The 12,103-nt window shown below is 36.7% G+C and overlaps 1 long non-coding RNA gene across 3 annotated transcripts; it reads left to right on the top strand.

Annotated features, from left to right (window-relative positions):
- Positions 1–725: 725 nt before the first annotated feature.
- On the top strand, positions 726–10,700 carry LOC143205903 (uncharacterized). 3 transcript variants are annotated; one of them, XR_013007979.1, is made up of 3 exons: positions 1,072–1,148; positions 1,379–1,423; positions 10,478–10,608. It is a non-coding gene; the product is annotated as an uncharacterized LOC143205903 (long non-coding RNA). The 3 variants fall into 3 exon arrangements; XR_013007978.1 differs by lacking the exons at positions 1,072–1,148; positions 1,379–1,423 and adding an exon at positions 726–782 and having other exon boundaries at positions 10,478–10,700; XR_013007980.1 differs by lacking the exon at positions 10,478–10,608 and having other exon boundaries at positions 1,043–1,148; positions 1,375–1,484.
- Positions 10,701–12,103: the final 1,403 nt, after the last annotated feature.

Here is a 12,103-nt window from a genome sequence, read left to right as displayed (position 1 = left end):
GATTTTGTAGATTATTTCTTATATTCCCGTTTTGATTACTATCTTTTCCTTTTATTAATTAAATTAGAATTACCCGTAATTTATGTTGTTGGATATTGTTTTCGTCTCCCATTCAGGAGGATTGACATACCCGCATGGGAGGTTATGTCTTCGTTCTGTTTATACGTTTTGTTTATTTTATTTTATTATTGTTGTGTTTTTAGGTTTTCTTATGGATTAGGCCGATCTTGTGTGATTTGGCGACCTACGACTTGTTTGTTTTACCTCCTCACACCACTTGGAGATTTTGTCGGACACCATCTGTGTCACTAGGAAATTTGCTTGTGCTTGACGATTGAATACCACCAGACTAGGATTGTACTTTTTTTATGAATATTTGGTATTATTTCAGGGTGAGTTTAGATATCATCTTTATCCGCCTTTTCTTATTCGGAATTGATTAATTAGATGACCCTTGTGTTTTGATTTTGTAAGGCATGAAGTCCACTGAGATTACCACTCCGTGGGACGGTGAAGTGACGCCGTAAATATGTTTTGATGTTGTTTAACTACCTTTGTTTTATTTTATTTTCTTGCTAGTTATTTTCCCACCAGGATATCAGCAGTGTATTTATGTTTTTTCTATTTTTTAGATTATCTGCGTCCAGATTCTTTGCCAGAACTGACCGTGATTTATTTGGAGATGATATATCCGAAGCTATCCGTGGCACCATGCAGCCCTTCTGTACTCGATGATTAAACGCTATCAGATTAGGATTTTACTTTTGCTTGGGTACTTTCGGGTATGTTGAATATTATATTTGTTTTTATTAGACTTATCTGTTCGAAAATTTATTAATTAGATGACTTTGATTTGCATGTTTTGATTTGCAAGGTATGAGGTCTATTGAGATTACAACCCCGTGGGTCGGTGCAGTAACTTCGTGAATGTGTTTCATATTGTTCAACTACTTTTATTGCCAATCATCCTCCCATAGGGATATCAACAGTTTATTTATGATTTTTTATGTTTTAGGTTAGGGATTCTTTGGTAGAGTTGATGGAATTGATTGTGTCCTAGTGGTGGAAAGCATTTTGGGACTATTGATACTATGAATTTGCTAGTTTTCTACACCATAAGATGAGTGTTATTTGTCTTGTTTTATGAGGTGTGTCTCTGTCCTTTGAATGATTGTTTTAGATGATTGTGTTTTATACAAAGGTTTTTAGGAGGTTATTTTGCGAAGATAGATACGACCTTGACGATATGAGATGATATGAATTTATGCCATCTCATTTGGTAAATTAGAAAATTTGTATTTCTTCATGGATTTTGATATTATTTGTCAATTTGAGCAGTCCTTAACCCCATTTACTTATTCTCTTTATTTTTAGGTAGGTTGGGCGACAAAACGAGACTCCTATGATTGTGTATGTGATGAAGGTGCGGATCTGTAGTGCTATTGCTCAAACTAAAGCAAACCATCAGCACCTCTCGATCTTCTCCATGCCATTTTACATGATTGAAGCATATTCTCCCATGCTCGTCGTTCCGGATGGTCAGCTTATTTTAATTGTTTAATGGTTCCTATAATTTGGCTTTTTTTTCTTGCTTATTATTATTATATTAATTACTTAATGATGCTTTTATTATAGTAACCATTATTTTGACTTAAAAAACTATGTAATAGTTGCATGCAGTAGCGCTAACATCTAATAATAGTATGCCTAATATTAATCATTTTGAATGTCTATTTGTGGGATTGTGGAATTGTCTGTGCCTATCTCTATGTTTCTCAAGGGGCATCTCTTATATGTATAGAGAGTTATCTTGACATAGCTATTATTCGTATTGTGCTTTATTGGTTTAATTAATAATGAGGGTTTATATTAGTGATTTCTTCTTGTTGTTTTTGTTATTATCAGTTGTCAGTTCTGGGATTGCTGGACTTCAGCGATATTTTCTTCTTCATTAATAACTTTGTTTGCCCAATCATTCAATATTTCAATTTTCTTCTTGTTTGTTTTGTTGAGTGCATTTCTCATTTCCATCTGATCATTCGGAATTTTATAAAGATCTCTGGCGCTCAACCTTTCGGCGTTTGTGCATTCATTTATGATGACTATCTTTTTGATCTTGGCTGCATCCGCATACTTCCTCCGTGATTTCCAGTCTGAATCTCTTGATGTATGCTTCCATGTTTCCATGGTTTGTTATCAATTGCAATACTTTTCGGTTTAGCTCTAAACTTTCAAACCCTACTGTTTTGCAGTGCTTGTAAGTGTTGACGGCATGCATATCGCCATGTTTTTCTTCTAGTATTCTTATGGCTTCTTGTACGGCTAGAAATTCAGCTACTCTCTGTTAATTCCATTTTCTTCTAGCCCGATGCATGCCTCTTCCTCCGTCCCGTCGCTCCTGCTTTTTCCTGCTTCACATTAGCATCCATCCATACCTTCGCTATGTGTCTTCCTATCTCGTACTGCTCGGTCCCCAACGAATCCACAGTATTTCTCATGGCCAGCACATGTATTTTTACTCCGGCCTTGGCGGGCCTGGTGTATAACCGCATTTTTCTGCCGCTCATGCTCTTGCTTCGGCTTCTATTGGTAGAGGAACTACTCCTGCGATTACTTGTAGCGCGCTCGTCGGTGCTGTTTTAAACGCGCCGGTGATTAGTATTGGGGCGTATCTTTGAATCGCGTTTAGCTTCCTCTGAGTGTGTACTTTATTTACGTACCGTCCCCATTTCTCGGACCCTTATAATATGGCTGGCTTTACGACTCTCTCGTATACATTTTTAATTATGTCCCTTACCTTAATTCCGTACTTCCTGCTTATGGGTCCCGCCGTTTTGGCGGCGACGGTTTCGACCTTTTCTTTAATCGCATTCAGATGGTTAATGTATATTTTTGTTTTATCCAATATTACTCCCAATTACCTTCGGAAATCTGGTCCTTCTGGGTACTATTGGGATTTATCTCTTGCGGTCATTTCTTCTTTTCTTCAATTCTTCCATCGTAAAGGGGATCTCCTTTGGATATATCATAGCTTCCGATTTTTCTATATTGCAATGTGCTCTTGAATATTCTTTCCATTCTAAGCATTTGCGCCAGCATTTGTTCCATTCTTCTTTAATTTCAGTAGGTGTTCGATGGCTGATTGCGATGATTTAGTCGTCGGCGAACGTTTGTGCTCTCACATGTGTCTGTTGTGTGTCAATATCAGCTATCTTATCGAACCAGGAGTTGATATTAATCAACCATAGATTCGGGTCTATGCTCGACCCTTGTGGGCACCCCTTCTCTATTCCGAACTCGATTTTGTTGCTGATTACCTGTTGTTTTTTAAGTTCATTATGACCCAGTCTAGTTCAGCTTCTTGTATTTCTTCTTCGTCTTCTTCTTGTTTGCTCCATTCTCCATTGGTGACCCTTGTCATGATCGTTACAAGTTGTTCTTTTTCTTCCTCCTCTTGTTTTGGATGATATTTTTCTACCTTTCCTTTCTCCAGGTTATACATTTTGCCCGGTTGGGCATCTTCCATTATTTCAACTATTTTCCCCCTGCTGACTCCTAGAGTCTTTATTATTTTCCAGACTCTATGCCATGGTTCAATGTCGAATGTGTTTTCTATTTATAATTATTTCTTCTACATGCTTCTTCTTCTTTTCTTTGACAAGCTTCTTGAATGCTCGCTTCATTACTCCATAGGGAGTGAGTGAATCACGAGGTCGGTCTTATCCCCGTCTTCTCGTCTGATCGAATCGGCTTTTCTTCTAAGTTCCAATTTCTTCTGTTGGCGTTCTCCATCCCATCATTCGTTGTCTTGTTTTATTGGTGGTTGGTGGTTGTCTTTAACAGTTTAGTAGATTTCTTGAAAGCTGCTTGCATTTGCTCCGCTTGTTTTTCAATTTCGTCTATTTGCATCGTCGCCCTTATTTCTATGCTCGCGACTAGCAACCCGTCAGTGACTCTTTGCCAGCTGGTCCCGTGATAATCAAACTTTTTCTTCGATGTCTTATTTCTCTGGGGTTTACCCTCTATTTCGAAGAGGATGTGTTTGTGGTCGCTTAGTGTCTCTTCAGGTTTTTGTACCGTCCAGTTGATCACGTTCACTTCTCGTCACTCATCAATGTTGCTGTTTCCCCTACTACTGATAAAGGTGGGAGCTATTTGTTCATTCTGCACTAATTCCAGTCGGTATGATATGGTCTAGATTATCAGATTTGAACCTTTGTTGTTATACAATAAACATAAAGCGTGCTTGGCATTAAAATCACCAGCTACTATCCATTTCTTCTGGTATTTCTGCCATTGTTCTTCTTTTTCTTCTAAGCAATTTATGTTGTCTCCTGTCTGATGCGCGTATGCGTTGGTGATTACTAAATCGCAGTCTAATAGTTTGTCTATGACTTTGTCCGGTCCCGACATTTCTTAGTTCTTGTTGCTGGTTCTCGCACCAAGATTATGTCGTATTTTTCTTTGTCGGCTTTCGCTCTCATGAGCGTGCTGGCCTGGATGCATTTTTCGATGTTTCTCTATAGGATTTTTAGAGCCATTTCTGTTTCATTTCTTCGATGGCTTCTTCTTTTCTTTTCTTGTATATTGGACAGGTTCTATCATTTACTCTATTGTTGGAGTTTACCTCCGGTGCTCCTGCTCTTTTGCAGTTCGCACAATTCGTGGTGCTACTCTTGCAGTCCCTTCCCCCGTGCGGTTCTGCACATATATAACAACACTGTGCGCTTCTACAATGTATCTGCTTGTGCCCGAATCTGCTGCATTTATAGCATAGTAGAATTGCGTTGAAATCATCAACGAATTGTCTCAAGTACCCTACAAAGACTTTGCCCTTTTTAACACTGCTCTGTATATGCTGGGAATTGTTTCGATTATAACGTTGTTTCTTTCTGGGTTTTTGCATATATATTTCTTTACTACCTTGATGATTTCTTCTGGTTCTTCGTTGTTGTCAGTCTTTTTTCTTTCTTCTTGGATGATGTTCATATTCTCTTCGTTTTGATCAGCCAGATCTTCTATTATTTGTTCGTCTGTGATCTCCCTGGATACCCCTGGGATTCTGAATTTGGGACGTTTTTCACTATTATCGATTTTGATACCATGTACAGAGCTTATTTTTTGTATCAGGTCTTTCTTTTGTTTCTGGTCTTTACAGATCAGTGATACCAGTCCATGTCTGTGTACTCTTACGTGTTTCAGGCCATCTCCTGCTAACTCTTTACGGGTTAGCTTGCCTCTGATGGCGGCTAATGTCTCCGCGCCACTTGCTTTTCCCTTTCTGATTTTAATTTCGTATATATTATTAATCTGTTTCCGATTTTGGCATTCTAGATTAGGTGTGGTGGATTTCGATGCCTTTGACTGGGCTTTTTGTGGCTTCGACAGTGTTTTATTTTCATTATTCTTTTTTGTCGCCGCGACCTCATTGTACGTACATATCGTATTGGATGTACTTTCGGTCTGTAACTCCACGGTAGTCATCTCGATTCTTCTGCTGATGTCGGTCTGCGTGCTTACATCCATCATCACTGGCCTGGCGAGGACTGCTGGAGAATACTCTCTTGCAATAGGGATTCTATTTTTTGTATTCTCTTATCTGTTTCGTGCTGTATTTGTCCCAATTTTCTGTTTATCATCTCCTCCACCATTGCTTCCGCATTCGTGATGCTCTGGACTTATATAGTATTTGGCATCACGACTGCGGATTTGGCTTTCAGCACCTTTTCTGTTACTATGTCCATTTTCATTAAAATATTCGCGACGCGGTTTCTGTCTGTGGAGATGAATCGATATGTCTTATATTTTAGACAATATCTGTTGGTTACGAGCCTAACTTGCTCAGTCAGATGTCTTGTTCAAAGTCTATCATTTAATTTATATTAAAATTCAGTTCGGTCCCGACCTTCATAGAGTCAAGACGTGTTTTTTCTTTCCCGAAAACGAGTCTCCGTAAATATCAAATAAAAATATATCTATATATTCTTTACGGTCAATTTCTGTTAACGGTTTCAAAGAACTCCCAGGTACAGTATAGGGTGAAACGGCCAACCCAACGTGAAGGAAATAAAAGACTCAAACTCTCAAACAAAAGACGTTCTACGTTTTCCAGAAAAGGGAAAAAGTGGAAGTTAGTGAAAAAAACATTTAATTATAACATCATGGACAACAACATGGATTTGAATATATTATTGAAAGAAAACAAGGAATTAAGAATGAATAATGAGCGTCTGAACCAACAACTGTTGCAATTATCTAAGGATATGGCTGATATCCGTTTGCAACTGCAAGGTCACACGCAAGATACACCAAAAGGGTATACTAATTATGCAGAAGACTACTACACGGATGAAGACGAACTAGTATTAGAGGTAGGGGAACAGTCTGACTGGACCGAAGTAACAAACAAGAAGGATAAAAAGAGGAAGAAGTCTCAGATGACGCCATCGCCAATCGCAAAAAGTGGTATAAATATTAAAAAAAAGAAGCAAGAAAACAAAATCCCTCTGCCCCCTCCGATCAAGGTAAGCAATGTTGGCAATTTTAATTTATTTAGATCAGAAATAAAAGGAGTAGCCTCTGACCGAGTGCAGTTTAAAGCTTTGTCTAACAATGATATTAACGTAACCCTTAACAATGAAACAGACTATAGGAATGTAAAAAAGCATCTCATTGAGATGAAGAAAAACAATTCATTCAATAAACTCGAATATCACACTTATCAGTTAAAAAGTGATAAGTGGTATAGAGTAGTCATTAGAGGATTACCGTCCACAACAGATCAGGACGATATTAAATCGGAATTGCGGGCTTGCGGGCACGAAGTAGTGACCGTCACGCCTATAGCGAAAAAGACAACAAATGTAAATGGCGAAAAACAAATTAAAACTTTTCCGTTGTTCTATGTAGACATGACACAAAAGGAAAATAATAAAAATATATACGACATAAATTATTTACTAGACTGTAGGATAAAAGTGGAACCTCCGAAGAAAAGTAATAATATACCACAATGCACAAACTGTCAAAATCTTGGACACACTAAAAATGTTTGCAGTAGGGAACCAAGATGTGTGAAATGTGCCGGTAAACATCACACAACTCAGTGCAGAAAACAACGCAATAGTGTAGCGACATGCGTGTTGTGCAATGAAAAAGGTCACCCTGCCAATTATAAAGGATGTGCAGTATATCAAAAAAAAAAGAACTCCAGCCAAAGAAAATTACAGCAGAACAACGCTTAAGATAAATTGACAAAGTCAAAAACTCTGCTGCGGCCAACGAGCCAACTATCGTCGACATGATGAAATTGCTCAAAGAATTCCAGACCGAAATGAGACAGAAATTCAGTCAGTTAGCAGACAGGGTGGAAAATAGATATAGCTCTCATATCGGAAACACATTTTTCTAAAAAAAACTACATTAAAATACGGGGTTATGATGCTTACTGGACACTACACCCCAGTGAACGAGCTCGAGGCGGAACAGCTTTAATAATTAAACAAAATATACAACATTTCTAACAAGAAGAGATAAAAAATGAAGAAATACAAGCTACGATAATTAGTATCGAAAAAAACGGGGCTGAAATAAATATTGGCGCTATATATTGTCCACCGAGACATAAAATGACACAACAACAATATAAAGATATCTTTTCAAAATTAGGCCCACGGTTTATTATTGGTGGAGACTTTAATGTTAAACATACAGCTTGGGGTTCACGAATAATAATACCTGGAAAAGGAAACGAATTACTCGAAGTCATTAACCTTACAAATTGTAATTATCATTCAGGGCGCGAACCCACTTACTGGCCCACAGACAGTAATAAAGTCCCAGACCTGCTGGATTTCTACATTACAAAAGGCATCTCATTAAATCAAATTAGTACAGAAAGCTTGTGCGATCTAACATCTGATCACACTCCAGTATTGTTAACACTGGGCGCGACAATACTAAGAAAAGCAAAAAAGCCTAATCTTACCAACAAATATACTGACTGGGACAAATTCAGATTAATACTGCAGGAACAAATCAGTTTAAAAGTAAGACTTAAAACTATAGATGATCTTGAGCAACAAACCAAACATATAACTGAACAAATTCGGTTAGCTGCAAAAGATGCTACCCCAATTGCAAGAGAGAAATCAGAATATGAAGTACTTTACCCCCTCGAAATTAGAGAAATGATAAAAGAAATACGAAAAGCTAGAAGAGTATGGCACAGGACCAGAAATGCTGCTGACAAAACCACGTTTAATAGAATTAGTAATCAGACAAATCAAAAGATCAAAGAATATAAACAGAATTGCTTTCAAAACTATTTAAGTGAATTAAGCCCACAAGCAGACAAAGATTATTCGCTATGGAAAGCAACTCGAAGATTTAAAAGACCAATTATTCGAGTACCGCCTATTAAAAATGATCGAAATGAATGGGTTCGACGCGACAATGAAAAAGCAGAATTGTTCGCAGAATATTTAGCTAACATTTTTCGGCCTAATGATATATAATCTACCATGGATACATCTCCTATTTATCAACCCGATGTAGATCTAAATCTAATTTCTCCACTGGAAGTTGCCACTGAAATTGATAACCTCAATCCTAAAAAGCACCTGGTATAGATGACATTTCACCTGGATTATTGAAAGAACTGCCACGAAAAGCAATCATCATGTTGATATATATATTTAATGCCTGTTTAAAGCTGAAGCATGTCCCGGAATGCTTTAAAGTTGCACAAATAATTATGCTCAAAAAACCTGACAAACCTGCAGAACAAGTCGAATCTTACAGGCCTATTTCGCTACTACATGCTATATCAAAGCTATTTGAGAAGCTGATATATAAACGTGTTAAACACTTGGTAACAATACCAGATTTCCAGTTTGGTTTTCGAAATCACCATTCAACTATCGATCAAGTGCACAGAGTAACTGCGTCTATTGAAAGAGCGTTTGAAGAAAAGAAATACTGCCCTGCAATATTCCTGGATGTCTCACAAGCTTTTGATCGGGTTTGGCATTTGGGATTAATCTGTAAGATGAGCAAATTGTTACCGCGTAACTATTGTCAATTGCTGGAGTCATATTTATTCGGAAGAAAATTTAGAGTATCGCACGAAATGGTGTTCTCGACATTTAAAAATATCTCGGCTGGAGTTCCACAAGGTAGCGTCTTAGGCCCTCTCCTGTATCTGCTCTGCACTGCTGACATTCCAACAACAAAAGAAACACTTATTGGAACCTTTGCTGATGACACAGTTATTATGGCAAAAGATATATCTCTGCCTAGGGCAATAGAAAAAGTGCAAGTGGCAGTCAACAAAATCTACAAATGGACAAAAGATTGGAAAATTCAACTTAATAGCTCCAAATCTATCCACGTTAATTTTGCATTAAGGCGAAATCATCTTGACGGTAGATTAAATTGGAAGCATCACGTTAGAAAAAAAGCAAAACACATTAGAACCAAAATAAAACAACTATACTGGTTAGTCGGAAGATACTCTCAACTTGATCTAAAATCAAAGAGGTTGATCTATAATACAATTATAAAGCCAATTTGGACCTATGGGGTGCAAATATGGGGTTGCACTAAAAATTCAAATCAGTTAGTCATACAGCGCTGTCAAAACAAGATTCTTCGATTGATTACCAATGCCTATCGCTATGTAACCAATGAAGAACTGCACGATGACCTGGAAATCAAATGGATTTGCGAAGTTGTGCAGGATTTCGCCTTGAAACGCGAAGGAAGATTACTAAATCATTCTAACGTGGAAGCAATACAACTGCTGGACAGCGCACAGGATGTCAAGAGATTGAAACGAACAAAACCATACGAACTTGTGTGAACATTTAGTGTGTATTATTAGTGTAAACTATAGCTATAAGTTAATAATTAATAAATAATTGTAATTTTATAATTGAGGAATACATACTGATATATTTTCTCGCACTCGTCTTGCTTGCTAATTAATCCAAGCACATAGGAAAAGTAGTAATAAATTAATTGTAATAATAATAACAATTAAGATTGTACTAAGCGTAGCTAATAAAGATGTTATAAAAAAAATTAAATTTATTTCATTAATTTAGAGTAGAATATAATATAATTTTTAAAATATTTTTTTAAAGATATTGTTGACAATTTTACGGTTTTCCACTTTTGAAATTCCTATCCTTTGATTGCTTAAGTTCATGCTAGATGTCGCGCGCCGCTTGTTGTTCTCTTTCTCTAGTTAATATTTTCGCAATTAATTTGTAGATTTTGTAGATTATTTCTTATATTCCCGTTTTGATTACTATCTTTTCCTTTTATTAATTAAATTAGAATTACCCGTAATTTATGTTGTTGGATATTGTTTTCGTCTCTCATTCAGGAGAATTGACGTACCCGCATGGGAGGTTATGTCTTCGTTCTGTTTATACGTTTTGTTTATTTTATTTTATTATTGTTGTGTTTTTAGGTTTTCTTATGGATTAGACCGATCTTGTGTGATTTGGCGACCTACGACTTGTTTGTTTTACCCCCTCACACCACTTGGAGATTTTGTCGGACACCATCTGTGTCACTAGGAAATTTGCTTGTGCTTGACGATTGAATACCACCAGACTAGGATTGTACTTTTGTATGAATATTTGGTATTATTTCAGGGTGAGTTTAGATATCATCTTTATCCGCCTTTTCTTATTCGGAATTGATTAATTAGATGACCCTTGTGTTTTGATTTTGTAAGGCATGAAGTCCACTGAGATTACCACTCCGTGGGACGGTGAAGTGACGCCGTCAATATGTTTTGATGTTGTTTAACTACCTTTGTTTTATTTTATTTTCTTGCTAGTTATTTTCCCACCAGGATATCAGCAGTGTATTTATGTTTTTTCTATTTTTTAGGTTATCTGCGTCCAGATTCTTTGGCAGAATTGACCGTGATTTATTTGGAGATGATATATCCGAAGCTATCCGTGGCACCATGCAGCCCTTCTGTACTCGATGATTAAACGCTATCAGATTAGGATTTTACTTTTGCTTGGGTACTTTCGGGTATGTTGAATATTATATTTGTTTTTATTAGACTTATCTGTTCGAAAATGTATTAATTAGATGACTTATGTGTTTTGATTTGCAAGGTATGAGGTCTATTGAGATTACAACCCCGTGGGTCGGTGCAGTAACTTCGTGAATGTGTTTCATATTGTTCAACTACTTTTATTGCCAATCATCCTCCCATAGGGATATCAACAGTTTATTTATGATTTTTTATGTTTTAGGTTAGGAATTCTTTGGCAGAGTTGATGGAATTGATTGTGTCCTAGTGGTGGAAAGCATTTTGGGACTATTGATACTATGAATTTGCTAGTTTTCTACACCATAAGATGAGTATTATTTGTCTTGTTTTATGAGGTGTGTCTCTGTCCTTTGAATGATTGTTTTAGATGATTGTGTTTTATGCAAAGGTTGTTAGGAGGTTATTTTGCGAAGATAGATACGACCTTGACGATATGAGATGATATGAATTTATGCCATCTCATTTGGTAAATTAGAAAATTTGTATTTCTTCATGGATTTTGATATTATTTGTCTATTTGAGCAGTCCTTAACCCCATTTACTTATTCTCTTTATTTTTAGGTAGGTTGGGCGACAAAACGAGACTACTATGATTGTGTATGTGATGAAGGTGCGGATCTGTAGTGCTATTGCTCACACTAAAGCAAACCATCAGCACCTCTCGATCTTCTCCATGCCATTTTACATGATTGAAGCATATTCTCCCATGCTCGTCGTTCCGGATGGTCAGCTTATTTTAATTGTTTAATGGTTCCTATAATTTGGCTTTTTTTTCTTGCTTATTATTATTATATTAATTACTTAATGATGCTTTTATTATAGCAACCATTATTTTGACTTAAAAAACTATGTAATAGTTGCATGCAGTAGCACTAACATCTAATAATAGTATGCCTAATATTAATCATTTTGAATGTCTATTTGTGGGATTGTGGAATTGTCTGTGCCTATCTCTATGTTTCTCAAGGGGCATCTCTTATATGTATAGAGAGTTATCTTGACATAGCTATTATTCGTATTGTG

Source organism: Rhynchophorus ferrugineus, unplaced genomic scaffold (assembly GCF_030347505.1).
Source record: "Rhynchophorus ferrugineus isolate W39M unplaced genomic scaffold, kcgeb_rfMv2 rfM30, whole genome shotgun sequence".
NCBI lineage: Eukaryota > Metazoa > Arthropoda > Insecta > Coleoptera > Curculionidae > Rhynchophorus > Rhynchophorus ferrugineus.
This window is presented reverse-complemented; position numbering and strand designations above follow the sequence as displayed.